This window comes from Coturnix japonica, chromosome 17 (assembly GCF_054131305.1).
Source record: "Coturnix japonica strain WE chromosome 17, WE-NBRP24, whole genome shotgun sequence".
Taxonomy (NCBI): Eukaryota; Metazoa; Chordata; class Aves; order Galliformes; family Phasianidae; genus Coturnix; species Coturnix japonica.
Window position 1 is genome coordinate 3,914,486 of NC_140679.1, and position 19,157 is coordinate 3,933,642.

The 19,157-nt window shown below is 46.7% G+C and overlaps 1 long non-coding RNA gene across 1 annotated transcript; it reads right to left on the bottom strand.

Annotated features, from left to right (window-relative positions):
- Window positions 1–15,888: 15,888 nt before the first annotated feature.
- On the bottom strand, window positions 15,889–17,749 carry LOC146758079 (uncharacterized). The gene is made up of 3 exons (XR_014935384.1): window positions 17,663–17,749; window positions 16,933–17,088; window positions 15,889–16,311 (listed from the first exon to the last, which is right to left on the bottom strand). It is a non-coding gene; the product is annotated as an uncharacterized LOC146758079 (long non-coding RNA).
- Between the last annotated feature and the right edge of the window lie 1,408 nt (window positions 17,750–19,157).

The window sequence follows — 19,157 nt, forward strand, 5'->3', positions numbered from 1 at the left end:
AAATCTGAGTTACTGGTTCTACCACCTGTAGTGTAGAATAGGTAGCCAATAAATGCTTTTCAACTGTGATGTATCTTTATTCTGCTCCATGCCAAACCTGTGACCAAAACCTCATAGGGGTTCACAAAGAACTCTGGCTCTGCCAGAGCCCCCATCCAGACCCTTCTTGAGTTACATTCATATCTAGTTTGGCTGAAAAGGTTGGACTATAAATACTCAGTGCTTGGGCCTGTTTAACAGATATTTTTTCCTGATTATGCTGTCCATCGATCTTTTTAAACTGAACTCCTGCTCTAATCTGGTCTTTAAACATTGGTTGTCTCAAGACCCTAATGGGTCCAGACTGGATTACCTTAGGGGCTGGACGCCTAAGTCATGGCAGCAGATGGTTCTCTGACCTTTCCACCACCATTCAGAGCCTGCATCTGGCTGCAGGCACTCTTGTCTCCCCATCAATTGGGCAGCCTGTTGTATTACAGCACCTGAGGGCCACTGGGGGGTTCAGTATGGATAACATAGACCCATCCTGATGTAAAGGTGATGGCTGTAGGATGAGATCCCTCGTTCCTGATGAAAAATTTATTGACTGGGCTCTCAAAATCATCTTCATAGATTGCCTCTTTCATGCCTAATTCTCTAATATAATTTTGTTAGTCCTCCATAGAGGACCACAGGCTGATATTTAATGGTATGTCATTCTTATTTGGCCATGTTATATGACACACAGCCATAAATCATTCACTGATCAAATGGCTATCCTCATTATGTTGGACAGAACATACAGTCTTTGCCTGAGGGCAGGGTGAGTAGTAATGGATGTCAGTTTTGAAATTTCCAGTCCGTTCACCACAGCGCTTTCTGCCTCTATGTCCCATAACAAGAGCAGCTATGCTGGCATGCTCTCTTGGTTTCTGTCTAAACCACTGTACTATATCCATCAGTTCAGCTGCTGTATTATGGGCAGCAGGGTTTGGGGGATTGGACACTGGTCAGGGCACTCCCACCAGCCTATCCTGCATTTTATTTTTTATTATTTTTTTCATTTTTGGGTTACAATCAGTCAGATCTCAAATAGATCTAGTCCAAATGGAACCTCAAAATCTGACCTTTTAGTGCCTTCATTTACAGAGTCCATTTTATACAGATTCCCTTGTACAGGGTCCCCATGGTCTTCCAGATAGATGTTCCTGATCTTCCATAGGAGAATGATTGAATTAGGTTTTTTCCCCATCAAAACTGCCACCTGTCTTTCCAGTTTTTCAACACTGTCATTCAATAGCTGATTTGCATCAGCCTGAGCCTCTTCAGTTATGTTCAGACAGTTCAAGGCCATCAGCAGTGGCCATGCCACCATGAACGCAGCTAACTCTCATTCTCAAGTTGTAAGTATGTCTTTGCTAAGACCATGGAAATACTCAGTCAGGTGGGCCAGGGACTCATGGACCCTCCCTCCGTCCCACACAGGGCCCCATTTTTCAGCGACAGAAGCAATGCTGCATTTTGAGGATCCTAGGAATCCCAGGACATGCCCTGACAAAAGGTCATTCAAAGGGGTAGTCTTTCCCCATCCAAACAACCCCATGATATTCACAGAATCACAGAATTGTAGGGGTTGGAAGGGACCTCCAGAGACCATTGAGTCCAGTCCCCCTGCCAAAGCAGGTTCCCTACACCACGTCGCACAGCTCGGCTTCCAGGAAGGTCTTGAATATCTCCAGAGAAGGAGATTCCACAACCACCCTGGGCAGCCTGTTCCAGTGCTCTGTCACTCTCACCATAAAGAAGTTATTGCACACATTAGTGCAGAACTTCCTATGGTCCAGTTTCTGTCTGTTTTCCCTTGTCCCGTCTCCACACACTGCTGAAAAGAGTCTGGCCTCACCTCTTTGCCCCCCACACCTCAAATATTTATAGACCTGGATCAGGTCCCCTCTCAGCCTTCTTTTCTCAAGGCTAAACAGACTCAGTTCCCTAAGTCTCTCCTCATAGGGGAGATGCTCCAGGCCCTTCACCATCTTAGTGGCCCTCCGCTGGACTCTTTCCAAGAGATCCCTGTCTGTTTTGTACTGGGGAGCCCAGAACTGGATACAATATTCCAGATGAGGCCTCACCAGGGCAGAGTAGAGGGGGAGGATCACCTCCTTCGGCCTGCTGGACACGCTCTTTTTAATGCACCCCAGTATGCCATTGGCTTTTTTGGCTACAAGGGCACACTGCTGGCTCATGGTCAATCTGTCGTCTACCAAGACGCCCAGGTCCCTCTCAGCAGAGCTCCTCTCCAGCATCTCTTCCCCCAGCCTGTACTGGTGCATGCAATTATTTCTACCCAGGTGCAAGACTCTACACTTGCTTTTGTTAAACCTCATCCGGTTTCTTACTGCCCAGCTCTCCAGCCTGTCCAGGTCTCGCTGAATGGCAGCACAGCCTTCAGGTGTGTCAGCCAATCCTCCCAACTTCGTGTCATCAGCAAACTTGCTGAGGGTGGTCATTGATGAAGATGTTGAACAAGACCGGACCCAGCACAGACCCCTGGGGGACGCCACTAATTACAGCCCTCCAGCCAGACACTGCACCGCCAACGACAACCCTCTGCACTCTGCCAGTCAGCCAATTCTCGACCCACTTCACTGTCCGCTCACCTATCCCATACTTCCTCAACTTTGGTATAAGTATGTCATGGGAGACTGTATCAGTTATAGAGGTTATAGAGTTCAATTCCTGTAGTCAATTTGGCGGCCCAGGTGGGACCAGCTCTGTTCGCTGCAGGACCAGCTGAGAGGGAGACACTTTTGGCGCACCCTGAGATTTCTCTGAAGGACTCCCTTCCTCACCTGATCACTGCAGGGACAGACAAGGATCACCCATAGGTGGACCAGGTATGTGTATGGTAAGTGGAGCCCATATGTCTTGAGGAGACATCCTACACAGTTTACAGCCATACGTGCTGCTCCCAGGGAGGTGAGCTCATGGCTTTGGTTGCCAGCTGGGGTAGGAAGACTCCTTGGGTGAGTTCCTATGAAAGGGAACTGTATGTCATATGAATGGAAACAAGAACAAATACTCTCTCCCAGGTTGTTGGCAATAGGAGGGACCTAGATTGGTGTCTCCTACGGGTATGGGATATAGTGGATAGCCTGTCAAATGGTAGCCTGGGTTCTCCAAGTTGTAATCATGGGGCTTATAGGTTGTATGTTCAATATTATCATCTGCTTTAAGTGTTTGGTACCGTGTGTCAAGCCGACTCTGGGAAAAACATTAACGTTTGCAACTGGTCGACCAGAGTATGAGTGTTATTAAGATTCCAGCTAGAAAACGTTGTCAGCATTGTGTAGTATGAATAAACCATGGTTTTTGATCTAAATGTCAGAGTGAGTGTGGTGTGAGTGAGACACAGAACAGCTGCAGGGTGAGTGCCGAGTCCCGATCCATGTTTCCTTCCTCCTGTGAGGGAAATGGCCGGACACAGACAAAGTGAAAGACTGTGTTGTGTGTCCACTCATAAGTACTTTCTGCTTGTATGTAAGAAGATGGGAGTTTGTACTCTGTAGATTAGTAAGATTGTCCTGAGGAGAGGTGTATCATTCCACCACCAATGAGTGTCAACCCATTTATGTAATACTATGTACTGCTTGCGAGGAAGTGTCTGAGGGAGGTGGTTCAATCAGTGCTGGTTCTGTGGCACAGTGTTTATAACTGAAGAATACAGACTGTATTAAGGGAGTTTATGTGAACTGAAGAACTGTACTGTTAGACGAACTGTTTTGATGGTATAAGAAAGTGTAATTGTTAATTATACATGAAAGTGTACTTGAGGGAATGTGGAAGTGTATCTGAGCATACAAACAGAGGAAGCATTTGCAGAGGAAAAAGGGTTAAAGTGAGTTTACCTGCACTGACATGAGAGCAACACCCTGCACCGCTGCCCTGTGAGCTGAGCAGAGTAGAGCAGAGACACAGTCCCCATGTATCAGGTAGTGTTATTCTGCTTACCAAATGAATGAGTTCACTACAGAAGAGGCAAATCTTCCCCTCTGCTCCATTTGTGGCATACTCTGGAGTTCAAGGCATTGCAAAGCTATGGCACATCTACTTTCTTTCAATGATGACACCTTAGTGTGCTCTGGGCTCTCATTTCAATTGCATCTAAAGAAGTCTAGGGTCATGCCAGCTGACAGGAAGCTGGCAAATGTTGACTCATTGTAAGGAAGAGCAAGAAAGATGACATGGGCAATTATGGACCTGTCAGTCCAGAGCCTGGTAAAATTATGGAGAAAATGATGGTGGGAGTTATGGAAAAACAGCTGAAGGACAATTCTGTCATTGGTTGCAGCCAACACAAGTTTGTGAGGCGAAGGTCCTGTTTAATTTAAGCTCATTCTGTGACACAGTTATCCGTTTAGTTGACCAAGGGAAGCCAGTTGATGTAATCCTTGAGGATTTCAGTGGAGATTTTGATACTGTTTCTCACAACAACCTTCTGGACAGAATGTTCTGCATATGGCTAGACAGAAACACAACGTGGTGGGTGAGCAGTTGGCCAGTATCACAGAATCACAGAATCACAGAATTACCCGGGTTGGAAGGGACCTCAAGGATCATGTAGTTCCAACCCCCCTGCCTAGCAGGGCCACCAAACATACACCTTTACTAGATCAGGTTGCCCAGGGCCCTGTCCAACCTGGTCTTGAACACCTCCAAGGACGGGGCATCCACAACCTCACTGGGCAGCCTGTTCCAGGACCTAACCACCCTTCTAGTAAAGAACTTTCCCCTAACATCCAACCTAAATCTTCCCTCCTTCAACTTAAGACCATTTCCCCTGGTCCTGCTATTATCAGCCCTTTCGAAGAGTTTACTCCCCTCCTGGGAGTAAGTTCCCTTCAGGTACTGAAAGGCTGCAATGAGGTCACCCCGCAACCTTCTCTTCTCCAGGCTGAACAAACCCAACTCCCTCAGCCTGTCCTCATAGGGGAGGTGCTCCAGCCCCCTGATCATCTTTGTGGCCCTCCTCTGGACCCTTTCCAAAATCTCCATATCTTTTTTGTACTGAGGGCTCCACACCTGGACACAGTACTCCAGATGGGGCCTCACAAGAGCAGAGTAGAGAGGTACGATCACCTCCCTATCCCTGCTGACCACCCCTCTCCTGATGGAGCCCAGGATCCCATTTGCTTTCCGGGCTGCCAGAGCGCACTGCTGGCTCATGTTAAGTTTCTCATCTATCAGGACCCCTAGGTCTTTTTCAGCCGAGCTGCTCTCAAGGACAACTCCTCCCAGCCTGTACAGGTGAAGTACAGTAGGTCAGTCCCAAAGGATTATAGTCAGTGGGTTCCATCAGGCTGGTAGATGGTCACTGTCGGGGTCCCCAGGGTTCCATTTTGGGGCCACTTTCCTTTCATGTTTATGCAGATGACTTGAATGCAGGACTAGAAGATGTTCTGAGCAAGTTTGCTGATGAGACCAGATGAGGAGGTGCTGTTGCCTCCACTGAGGGTGGAGAGGACTTGCACAGAGATGTGGACAAGTCAGAGAAGTGGGTACCAGTTGGTACTAAGCACCAAGTGCATAAAGTATAACAAGAACAAGTGCCTGATTGTGCACCTGGGTAGGGGCAACGCTGGACATACACACTGACTGGATATGGGACACTGGAGAGGATTCTGACTGGAAAGGATTGGGGTGCTGGTCAGCATCACACTGAATGTGAGTCAGCAGTGTGCCAAGGCAGCCAGGAAACACAACAGTCCCCTGGAGTGCATGAAGCAACTTACTGCCAGCTGGGTGAGGGAAAGGATCATCCCTCTGCTCTGCATTGCTACTGCCTCACTAGCAGCACTAGGTGCATTTCTGGGCACCGCAGAACATAAAGGACATCAAACTCTGGGAGAATGTGCAAAGGAGGGCACTGGAACTGAGAGATGTGAAGTTCAGTGTTTCACAGGGATTGACTGCTTGTTCAGACTGGGCCCTTCTCACATCCCACATCCTGCAATGAAACATAGGTCTCATATGGGACATGAACCTCACAGCGTCCTTGCACCACATGTAGAGCCTGGGATCTTCTGTCCCCATGTCTATCATTTAACATCATACAAAATTCCAACCCATTGCCCCAGGAAATGCCTGGAGCCAACATGAGAGACAGGACCTCTCTACCACTGGTCTTGCAATCAGGGCTTGACCTGTCTGCTTGTAAGGCAAAGGAGAGGTTTCTTAGCATGCCAGTGCCTTTGCCTGCCTTTAGTCATGGCTTCCAGTTATCTTCTCTAACAAGTCCCTTGGGAAGCTTGTTGTTAATGTTCCTCAGTGGGCCCATTAATACTCCAAGAAACTTCACTGTTACTTCTGACTTTGTCTTGTTGAGCACTTTGTGCAAACTTCTCTCTGCACTGGAGGCTGATGAACTCAGCATCAAATGCGCCCTGGGACAATTATAACCTAAAGAATCTCCTGTGCCTTATGCCATCTTGTTATCTTCTTCAGGTTATCAGAACTTGTTCAGCAAAAAGGAGGGATATCTGGAGAGAGCTTAAAGAGAAAGAATCCATTATAAATTTATTGTCTCTTTATTTATAGCTGGGTTTAAAGCAGCACTTTGCAACTGATACCAATCCAGGATGTCCCAATGAGTTCTGTACTGTTACTGTGTTGACAAAGGTCCTTCTCAACCTCCCCACCCAATTTCTGCTCACAATGGACCTATAGGACTTGCATCACTTTTCTTCACATCACTCTTCTCCTCTGCATTCATCTGCTCAGTGTTAAAACTGCTTTGCACCAACTCCCACTGGCTTTCCTCAGAGAACCAGCTGCACATGGAAAAGAAAGATTTCTCTTTTTTATCTGGCCAGCAAATGGAAAGAAAGGTGATGCAATTGAATGAACAGTAAAACACAGTGATCAACTGCATGCCATGTTCAAGCTGCATCTATTGAAGTTTGTCTTTCATATGGAATACTTTTAAAATAAATGATTTAGACTGAGGTAGGATAGGATAGATTGAATCACAGTGAAGTAGTTGACAACAGAGGCCATCAGACTCTGGGAGATGGAGCAAATTCCAGTAATCTCCCTGGGATAGATCAGCCAGGTAGTTGAGAGGTATCAACTTAAAACTGATCAGGACTTGTGAGTATTTCACAATTGAGACGAGTTAACATATTCTCACTGATTCTCAGAATTTGGGGAGATGGAACAAATTCCAGTAATCCCCCTGAAAGTCAGAAATCAGACAGATAATTGGGAGATATCTGACTGAACAAAGAGCAAGGGATGGAGAAATCTGGAGGGCAGTGGGAGTAGTTTGTGCCCAAATGGCCTGCTGAAAACATGCCCTTAATCATGGTCATTTCTTTAGGAGAGCTGAAAAAACTTGGAGGATGAGGCACATCAAATAGGCAGCAGGGAAGAGTAGTGCTGGGCACCGGGCTATAGTCACAGGGCATTGGCACTGGCACCGCTGTCTGTGTCTCCGCATCTGAAGACATTTGTGTCCAGCGAACACAGTTCTGGACAACATTGTAGTTTCAGTAAAAGAAAAAAAAGACATCAAATCACCTCAAAGATTCGTATTTACAACTTATAATGGAACAAGACTCATGAGAATTTTTCATGTTGAGAAGGGTTAACACATTTTCATTGATTTCCATCTTTGTCTTCAATTATTTGTTTCAGTTTTATTGACATTTATGATCAACTATTAAGCTTACAGCCTTAAAATAAATAAATAAATAAAAAGAGATACGTTTGCATCTTGCACATGGCCTGATGCCCCTTTGACCTTCACAGTTCCCACAAGTCTTTCCATGCCGGAGAGTATGAGATCCAGCAGAGCACCTCTCCTCTTTGGTTCTTCCATGGCTTGGTCAAGAATCTGCCATCTGTGCTCTCCAGGGATCTGCTGGATGCCACATGCCCTGCTGTGCTGTCCCTGCCGCAGATAATGGAGTGACAAAGGCCCCCAAATGGGACAAGGGACAGACAACATCAGATTCCTATCTGTCTGCAGAGGGCACCGTCCATTGACTCTCCCTGAACAGGAAGACAGGAAAAGACACTGATGGTCTCCTCTGTTGGCCATTTCCATTAGTTCTGACCTGTCTGCTCTTCCATCCCCAGGCAGAGCTCAGTGCACTCTCACAGAGGGCAGTCACCCTTCTTTATCTCCTCGCCCATCCATCCTAAAGACTCGGTATCCCCCTTGTGCTACAGTGCAGTTGTGGAAGCCATTAAACTGTGTCCCCATGGTCCAAACAGGAGCTCAGGCCAGCAGCTCTATCAAGATTTCTAGCTTCTTGTGTGTTGGTGTTTGCATTAGTGCAAAAATACAGGAGTAAACATCCTCATTGAAAAGCATCACTGGACATAGCCTGACTGGATAGCTCATCTATGGTATCAATGTGCAGAAGGTGGCACACAAACATTAGACCGATTGTGGGTCTTGGAGGTGACGTAGCAGCACGGACACACCATGGGCATGGCTTTGCTGAAGGCCCTGTGCTGCTCTTGCAGCTGCGTGTGAATTCACCAGACAGCCGGTGCTATCCCCTCTCTGGCCCTCAGCTGATGCCCAGGAAGGAGCTGTCTATCTCAGGGATTTCCCACATGGTTTATAAGCACTGGCACACATCAGGAGCAGCCCAGGCACCTTGGGCATCACCCAGTGTCTGTGTGTATGAAGCTGCCTCCCCGCTGAAGGACCAAGGACTCAGAGCAGGAGCTCACATGCAGGCAACTCCTTGTGCAATTCTGAACTGAACCAGAGGAATCCCAGCTCCTGTGGTTCTGTGGGGAGCTGAATCCCATTTCAGCTCCAGGATTTCTGTCAAAGGATGAGACTCCTGTGCTGCCTCAACTGGATCACTGTCCTGCACAGGGAAAGTCCAAACCTCGCCTTCCTTGTCTGGGTGCCCTTATTGTTTCATCAAACGAACTCTGGGAGCACTCCCCATATGTCTCCAATCAGTCACTGACCACTGGACATGTGGTGGTTAATTGAGAGAATTTCAACGCACAGTCATGATGCTGTTGTCTTTCAGGAGCTGTTGGCCATGAGGACCCAGGGACATGTCAGGGGAGACGAGTGGGAAGGATAAAAATGACATCATCTGCTGCTTGCTTGTCCAGGCTCCTGGGACACAGGGAGCTCATAAAAGTGGGCAGAGCTGCAGAGAGACAGCTGTGCCCAGGAGCAGCTCTTGTGCACAGCACAGCCTGCAGGTGACAGAAGGAGAGGAGAGAAACTGGAGAGAGCTTGCAGGATGTGTGTGGTGTGAGCGGGCTGTGAGCTCTCTGCAGGAGCATTGCTGTCACGGGTTACTTAGATTTACCTATGCCTGCGACAGGGGAAGCCACCCCGTGGGCCCCCCACCCAGGGCCCGGAAAGGAGGGGGAAAAGGGGAGTGGGATAAAACAGCGACAATCTAAGGAGGAAAAACTTATTTTACTAAATATGATACCGAAATACAAGATAACACAATATAATATAATTGAGGCTAACAAATCGAACGAAACAGAGAGAGAGAGAGTCCCCGAAAACCGAGAGGCCTACTGTGAACTTTAGGCGACACGGCTGGAACGCTTCCCACTCTCCGAGAAGTTCGAAAGAAGAAGGAGGGCACTCCAGCCTGGGAACGAGATTATATAGAGTCCTGGTCCCGTGACTTATCATTAACCCTGTTGTTCTCTGGGATATGTAGTCTTCTTCTGTGGATTGCACATTCAATAGAAGTATCCATACTTGACATGATGTTATGATGTGGAATACTGATAGCAAAATTACAAAATTACAAAACCATGACATTCCACCCCTTATTCTACATTATTACATCATGGTAAATATATATATACATATATATACACGTATGTAAAATTATGATAGCTAAACAGTAGAATTGCATGTAACATAACTAAATGTACAACTATAATAACTAAAATACACCACACATGCAAACATATATATATATATAGATACATAAAATTATTGACTGCACTCCCCCAGCATCAAATTCCCTTGTGGCACACATTGAACATCCCCATCCTTCTGCATTACCCACCAAGTGCACCCAGGTCCCTGGGCAAAGACAGTTCCATGGATAGGTTTGCCCTTTCCAGAAGCTGGAAGGACCCAAACAGCTTTTCCCAACATGTTCTTTACATGTACAACAGGGACCTTATCTCCTTCTACAGTGTGTAGGGGGCTAGATTGACTAGGACCATCACGATTGACAGATCCTCTAGTATTGACCAACCAAGTGGCTTCTGCCAGATTCTTCTCCCAGTGCTTAAATGTTCCACCACCCATTGCTTTCAACATAGTTTTCAACAACCCATTATATCGTTCAATTTTACCAGAAGCTGGTGCATGGTAGGGAATATGATAAATCCACTCAATGCCATGATCTTTGGCCCAAGTATTTATAAGGGAATTTTTGAAATGTGTCCCATTATCAGATTCAATTCTTTCTGGGGTGCCATGTCGCCACAGGACTTGTTTCTCAAGACCTAATATGGTGTTTCGAGCAGTAGCATGGGGTACTGCGTATGTTTCAAGCCACCCAGTGGTTGCCTCTACCATAGTGAGTACATAACACTTACCACTGCGAGATCGTGGCAAGGTGATATAATCAACCTGCCACGCCTCCCCATATTTATACTTTTGCCATCGCCCTTCCTCCCAGAGAGGTTTCATCCTTCTGGCTTGTTTAATTATGGCACATGTTTCACAATCATGAATAATCTGCGCAATATCGTCCATGGTTAAGTCCACCCCTCGGTCTCTGACCCACTTATATGTTGCGTCTCTTCCTTGATGGCCTGAGGTCTCATGAGCCCATCGAGCTAGAAATAATTTGCCCTTATTCTGCCAATCCAAGTCGATTTGAGCCACCTCAATTCTAGCAGCTTTTTCTACCTGATGGTTGTTTTGTTGTTCTTCAGTAGCCCGACTTTTGGGCACATGTGCATCCACATGACGCACCTCTACAACCATATTCTTTGTTCGGGAAGCAATGTCCTTCCATAGTTCAGCGGCCCAAACAGATTTTCCCCTCCGTTGCCAGTTATTTTGTTCCCACCGCTGTAACCACCCCCATAAAGCATTTGCCACCATCCATGAGTCAGTATAAAGATACAGCATTGGCCACCTCTCCCGTTCCGCAACATCTAAGGCCAGCTGGACAACTTTTACCTCTGCAAACTGACTTGATTCTCCCTTACCTTCAGTGGCCTCTGCAACCTGTCGTGTGGGGCTCCACACAGCAGCTTTCCATTTGCGATGCTTCCCTACAATGCGACATGATCCGTCAGTGAATAGGGCATATTTCTTTTCATTTTCTGGTAATTCGTTGTATGGTGGGGCCTCTTTAGCACGTGATACCTCTTCTGCTGGTGATGTTCCAAACTTTTTATCTTCAGGCCAGTCCATGATTACCTCTAGGATTCCTGGACGATTGAGGTTTCCCATTCGCGCTCGCTGTGTAATCAGCGTAATCCACTTGCTCCAGGTGACATCAGTAGCATGATGGGTGGAGGGAACCTGTCCTTTGAACATCCAGTTCAGCACTGGCAGTCGAGGTGCCAAAAGGAGCTGTGTTTCAGTCCCGACTACTTCGGAAGCAGCCCGAACCCCCTCATACGTGGCTAAGATCTCCTTCTCAGTTGGAGTGTAGCACTCTTCAGACCCCTTATATGATCGACTCCAGAATCCCAGGGGTCGGCCTCGGGTCTCTCCTGAGGCTCTTTGCCACAAACTCCAAGTGGGACCTTTCTCTCCAGCAGCAGTGTAGAGGATGTTCTTTACATCCTGTCCAGTCCGTACTGGCCCCAGGGCTACAGCACGGGCTATCTCTTGTTTAATCTGTTCAATAGCCTGCTGCTGCTCAGGGCCCCATGCAAAATCATTCTTCTTCCGCGTTACCTGATAAAGGGGGCTTACAATGAGGCTGTAGTTTGGAATGTGCATCCTCCAAAAGCACACTGCACCCAGGAAAGATTGTGTCTCTTTCTTGCTAGTTGGTGGAGACATGGCAGTGATTTTGTCGATCACATCTGCTGGGATGTGACGACGTCCATCCTGCCACTTTATACCTAAGAACTGAATTTCCTGGGCAGGTCCTTTTACTTTGCTTCGCTTAATAGCAAAGCCGGCTTGTAGAAGAATCCGGATTATCTTATCTCCTTTTGTGAAAACTTCTTCTGCTGTATCACCCCACACAACAATGTCATCAATGTACTGCAGGTGTTCAGGAGCACCACCCTGTTCCAGTACAGTTTGGACCAACCCATGGCAAATGGTTGGGCTGTGTTTCCACCCCTGGGGCAAACGGTTCCAAGTATACTGAATGCCCCTCCAGGTGAAGGCAAACTGTGGCTTGCATTCTGAGGCCAAAGGAATAGAGAAGAAGGCATTGGCAATGTCAATGGTGGCATACCATTTGGCTGCTTTTGACTCCAGCTCGTACTGGAGTTCCAACATGTCCGGCACAGCAGCGCTCAATGGGGGTGTGACCTCATTCAGGCCATGGTAGTCTACTGTCAGCCTCCATTCTCCACTGGCTTTACGCACTGGCCATATGGGACTGTTAAAAGGTGAGTGAGTTTTACTGATCACTCCCTGATTCTCCAACTGGCGAATCAAATCATGAATGGGGAGCAAGGAATCCCTGTTGGTGCGATACTGCCGTCTGTGCACTGTCTTTGTAGCAATCGGTACCTGCTGCTCTTTTACTCGTAGCAGCCCCACAACAGACGGGTCCTCTGACAGGCCAGGCAAAACAGACAGCTGCTTAATGTTGTCCATGTCTACAGCAGCTATCCCAAAGGCCCATCGATACCCCTTAGGATCCTTGAAATGCCCCCTTCTGAGGTAATCAATACCCAGTATACATGGAGCCCCTGGGCCAGTCACAATAGGATGTTTTTGCCAGTCTTTGCCAGTGAGGCTTATTTCAGCCTCCAGCACAGTCAATTCTTGAGAGCCCCCAGTCACTCCAGAAATATGGATTGATTCTGTCCCTTCATGACTGGAGGGCATTATGGTGCACTGTGCACCGGTATCCACCAGCGCCTTATATTCCTGTGGTTCTGATGTGCCAGGCCATCGAATCCACACAGTCCAATAAACTCTATTATCCCTTTCCCTCCCCTGACTGAGGGCAGGGCCCCTCTATTGGTTACCTGTGATGACTGGAGCAACTCCACTGGTGGTTGGTATGTCTAGTAGTTCTTTCACCCGTGCTCGTAGTGCAGAAGTGGGCTGATCATGCCACTTCCTCATGTCTTCTCCACGGTCACGTAGGTAGCGCCACATGGAAACACGCGGTGCAATCGTACTGTTGTTCTTTGCTCGAGCTGGGAAGCGTGTGCGTTTAACAGCTGAGACTTTTGATGATGCAGGTGGGGAGTAGGACTGGACTAGTTTGATCAGATCCTTCATTAGACCTGGTGGCCCGTACGAGGATTGACCTTCATCAGTTGTTTCTGATACTATTATGGGATCATTACAATTAGTTGATGGAAACAATTTCTTGCATATTTCATCTACTCGGTTTTCTAGCCGTGAGATGGCAGAAACTGCGGCATGCAGTTGGGGGAGCTGCTGATCGGTGGTTTGAAGCATTATAATCAGCTCAACAACTCGGGGCCATCTGTCCCCGAATCCTTTAGATCCTGATACCAATGACTGTGCAATTCTCTCTGGTGCTGTACTTGTGATTTTCTGCCACATGTCAGGATCGGCCCTCACTCTCTTAGGGTCAAGTTCGCTTGGATCAGGGCTGTACAACATTTTCGCCATGGCCAATTCCCTCAGGCACTGAATACCTTTTTGGACGGTATTCCAACTATCAAATTTAGGCTTCAAAGCATCCTTATAGGGGTACCTTTCTCTCATGGCTTCTAACAGCCGCAACCAGAGAGTGGCAGCTCCATCCGAACATCTGCTAATCCCTCTGTCGATACCTGCATCTTGGGCAATGCTTCCTAGTTGGCGAGCTTCATTACCATCTAGAGACAAGCTGTTGGCCCCGTTGTCCCAGCAGCGAAGCAACCAAGCAAGGATACCTTCATCTTGACGCCGTGTGAACTCCTTTCTTGAGCCTTGGATTTCAGTCAGCTTCAGAGGTCGACAATAGGTGATTTCCTCCTCATCATCAGTCTCTTCTTCATGCCTCTTGGTTTTTGCCTTTGCTTTTTTCGGTACTGCTCCATGCCCGGCACCTGGGTCTTCTGCTGCTCCCCCCTGTGCTTCTCCTTCTTTTCGTTCTAGACGCATGGACACCCGTTTCCATTTCTTGCCTTCCACAGGGGCAACTGATATTGCTACTGATGCCTCCTGTGACTGATCAGAATTAACTTGGGCTTGAATCTCAGATCGGAAACTCTTTCTCTCCAGAATAGTATGATACAAAGCACGGTATGCATAAGCCAAACCCCACATAAGGTTTACCTCCTTAGATCTCTGACCCAAATACTCACTTAATTTCTTAGGGTCCCTTAGGTGTTCAAGAGTGAAATCCCATGACACTGCGGGTCCCCATGCTTCTAAGACTTTTCCTAAACCTTTCCATATTCCCTGCCAGTCATCATTCTCTGGTTCTGGAGGAGACTTCCGCATAGAACGAATGCATAGGAACATATATGCATGCATTGATAGTGATAACATGAATGCAAGTATGAACCCTATCTCAGTTATTGAAAAGCGTGTGGAAATCTGAGAGTACAACCTAAATAAAAAGGGTTTTTTTAGCCTGTACAATGAATTAAACATGGTGGTGTTTGTAAAATTGCCTGTTCCATCTGGGATGCAAGTATTTGTAAAATTGCCTGTTCCATCTGGGATGCAAGTGTTTGTAAAATTCACAATTCCATCTGGGGTGTAGATGCCAAAATTCTGACCATACCACATCTCATAAAAGTACCAGGCAGGTGTCTCCATCAGTATCCACCTTATTAGGCTATATACCTGCACAATTCCACAACACCAAATTATGGTGTTAATAGTTGACCAATACTTTAAGAAGATCATAATTGCTTTCAATCCCTTAAACAGAGCAACTGGGATGAAGAGTGGTTTCATAGCTGGCAGGCTCTATAAAAGTCAGAGCTAGCTAGCTTTGCTCTAAGGGAGAAAGAAATCCCTTTGTTTTCTACACAAAAGTTAGATAGCAATGCTGAGAATGTGCAGCAGCCCTTAATGTTGACAATTTGTCTGGTATTTCAAGGTCACTTTCTCCGTGAGCAGCTACGAAAAGATAGCGCTCCCAACACTCCCGTAACGAAGCTCTTTAAGAGCAAAGAGAGAGTCGTTCTAAAAGCTAAAAAGCTCTATGCCCGCATTCTCCACCAAAAATCTGTCACGGGTTACTTAGATTTACCTATGCCCGTGACAGGGGAAGCCACCCCACGCCCCCCCCCCCCCGGGGCCCGGAAAGGAGGGGGAAAAGGGGAGTGGGATAAAACAGCGACAATCTAAGGAGGAAAAACTTATTTTACTAAATATGATATCGAAATACAAGATAACACAATATAATATAATTAAGGCTAACAAATCAAACGAAACAGAGAGAGAGAGAGTCTCCGAAAACCGAGAGGCCTACTGTGAACTCTAGGCGACACGGCTGGAACGCTTCCCACTCTCCGAGAAGTTCGAGAGAAGAAAGAGGGCACTCCAGCCTGGGAACGAGATTATATAGAGTCCTGGTCCCGTGACTTATTGTTACTCCTGTTGTTCTCTGGGATATGTAGTCTTCTTCTGTGGACTGCACATTCAACAGAAGTATCCATACTTGACATGATGTTATGATGTGGAATACTGATAGCAAAATTACAAAATTACAAAACCATGACAGGAGGCACTCTCGGACTTGCTCTACCCTTGCAGTGGGGAGGGATTTACCTCCTTGGTCCCCACATAGAGGTTTGGGGATGCAGGGCTCAGGGACATGAAAAAGACTAGAATCCTGGCAACCAGTGAAGACCGAGGTGAAGAACTCATTCAGCACCTCAGCTTTCTCTTCATCTGTTGAAGCCAGTTCTCCTTTTAAACTTACCAAAGTAGGTATGCCCATTTTGGCCTGTCTCTTCTGGCCGATGTACCTATAGAAGGTTTTCTTATTGTTTTTCACGTCCCTCACCAAGTTCAGTTCTGCCTGCGCCTTGGCTTCCCTGATCCCACGTCTGCAAGTCCGGACGGCATCCCTGTATTCTTCCCAGGTGACACAGCCTTGTTTCCAGAGCTTGTACGCAAAGCCAAAATCTCAGATTACTTTTGGAGTTATCAGATTGCATGTGCAAACACTCATTGGTCAGGTCCTGTAGAGGTAAAAGGATTACCTCCTTAGACAGGTTTGATGTTTTACACAGGTTTCCATGCAATGCAGAGATACATTGTGTTGAGGCCAACACCAGGGCCTACAAACCCTTCACAGAATGAAGGAAATCAGTAAAACTCCCTAACACCGCACTGATTTCCAAGCCTTGGTACCCCCAGAGAGATGGAAGGGAGGACTTTCAGTATAGCATTGTATCATCTGTTATAAGTCATTAACTGAAATTTCAATATCTGACATAGACATTAAAACATTTTAAATTAGGAGTGTGCATCTCTGTAGGAAAAACAAAGATACAGTATCTTTTACACATAAAATACAAGATAAATCACCAGCAGCAATAATAAAAGATAGGCTGAAACTCTCAAGTTGACACTGAACTTGACACTTCTTCAAAACAATGGCTCTGTTTTATAAATGACAAATTAGCCATTGCACCTGTCTGCTGGGATTAATACCGACTTGGTATCTGTTGTTCTGCGTTCATTACTATATCCAAAGTCTTTGCAAAACAGGCTGTCTTGTTCTACTCTCAAAATAAAATCAGTCAATCCATACATGAATCTGAAAACGTATGAACCAGAGCAATTCCAAGTCCCTTTACCTTCAAACACTTATCCTGGATGTAGGTTCTTCCACTGGACTAAGGCTACACACTGTCCTGTATTTCTTCTTGCCTTTTGAATATGCTAAGGTGCTCGTCTGAGATCCAGTCCATAAGAAGAGTCAGGAGTCCATAAACTTCAGAGTTCAGTGGTAGCTGTAATATATTCACATATATTCACAAAGCTATTTCAGCTTTCAACTTGATGATCTTATAAACCTCTAACCTTGCTCCTATTTAGAAATGCTCTACCAGAAACATAAAGCCCATTTTTACAAAGCTCTTATGTGTCTCAAACCCTTACTGCAACAAAACATTCACAGCCAAAACAAACTAGCTGTACACAATCTATGGGAATCAATTCAGAAGCTGTCTAAAGGCTTGCTTCATATATTCCCAAACTGAAGAATTCTTATGCTGTATTTTTCTGTGTAAGAGTACAAGCAAAATGGTGGGCAATCCTGCTGAAAACAATGCCATGCCTCCAATCCTTCCCACACCTACCATCCTCACACCCTAAAACTCTCAATGGGGAATTACTTTTCACTTCTTTCAACTCAGACATTTCATTTAACATATCATGCAAACTAAATTTAGCCTCTGAAAAGTTCAGCCGGCTGTGGCAGTGTGTCCTTCTGCAAAAGAAAACACAAAAGCTACAGGGACTTGGAACTACTTTGTATATCAAGATCAGAAGGAACTGAGAAGTTTTCAAGTAAAAAGAACTTACTTTTCCAGATTGCTTTTTCCAGACTGCTTTTCCAGCAGTGACAACAAGCGCAGGCAGCCCGGAGGACATCGCAGACATTGATGATCTTCTGGCATGCATCAATGATGAGGAGTTTGGGCACAGCAGAGCTGGCAAGGGATGCTGGGGTGGCTGCAGCAACACAAGAGCTCCTCCAGTCTGAAGATCTCCATCACCATCGCTGCTGTCAACAACTTTGTTGCCTTGTTTTCTTCCTGGCTAGGAGAGATGGTCATGCACTGAGCAAAGGGTGTGTTTATCTGGGGACACTGGGCAGTACTGCTGACACTGGGAGGTTCACTGGGGAGCAATGGGAGGCTATTGAAAGCCGCAGACAGCACTGAGGTGGCACTGAGTTTGCACAAGGACAGTCTAGACAATACAAGGAGGCAGTGGGAGCTTATTGGGGAACGGCAAAGAGCACCAGGGGTCACTGGAAAGCTTTGGACAGCACTTGCCATGAGGGAGGAGGTTCAGGCAGTACCCAGGTGGCACATTCTAACCTCATTCATTTCCTGCTCTCCAGAATCTCACCCCTGACCCCACGCTGCTTGGCTCTGCCCACGGAGATATGTTCCATGCATTCCCACCCTGATGCCATCACTCAGAGGCACATTTGTCACCAGCAGGCTCGCCGTGGGTCCTGAGGAGGGCTGGGGGTGTCCTGTGAAAGCAACCCCAGTGACAGGCCTGGTCCTGAGCCCTGGAACACACGGATCCTGGAAAACTACCTTTAATGCTGCCAATGTCAGCTTTATCTCATCCCCTTGGGACTCCATTTGGGGGCTTTGTGGGAGCTAACCGCTTCCCCTGTTTCAAGCTGGTGCTACCCCTTGCTTGTTGATGCTTTGTGCTCTGGCAAACACACCCATAAAGGCTAAAGCAACGCTGCACCCTCACTTTAAGTCAGACATTGTTCAACCAGTTCAAATATTCCCAGAAGCAGAAATACAAAGTAGAAATCCTTTGCTAAGCAAGCACACATCTACCTGCCTTTGCTTCGCAAGCACCTTCCTTTCCCCGACCTCGGAAGACGTCTGCTCTTTCATTCTTAGCAATGCCCCTGTACACAATTGAAAGCCAAAAGGGAGAGTCCACACCACATCTGTGGTCTCAGCAGAGTTCAGTTACCTCAAATGCACAGAGCACCTACAAAAGCATCACAGAAGCTCCAACAAGGAAAGAAAACAAATCCAGGACACAGCAGAGGGCTCCCAGCTCTCCGTAGGTGACACCTGCTGCGTGGGCACAGGATGCACAGGAATTGCACCTCACCTCTCCCCCATTTCTACAGGCATTGAGAGGTATTGCAGAAAGGCACCATAAGGCTGGTGGAGAAGACTGGCTGTACATGAGATTTCTCACTTCCCTGGTGCTACAGCACTGCTTATCTAGATGACGAATATCTGTCTACAGACCTGTCTAAAGACCTCTCCTCAGAGACTTGCCCAAGAGGCCAGAACCATTATTCCTGTGT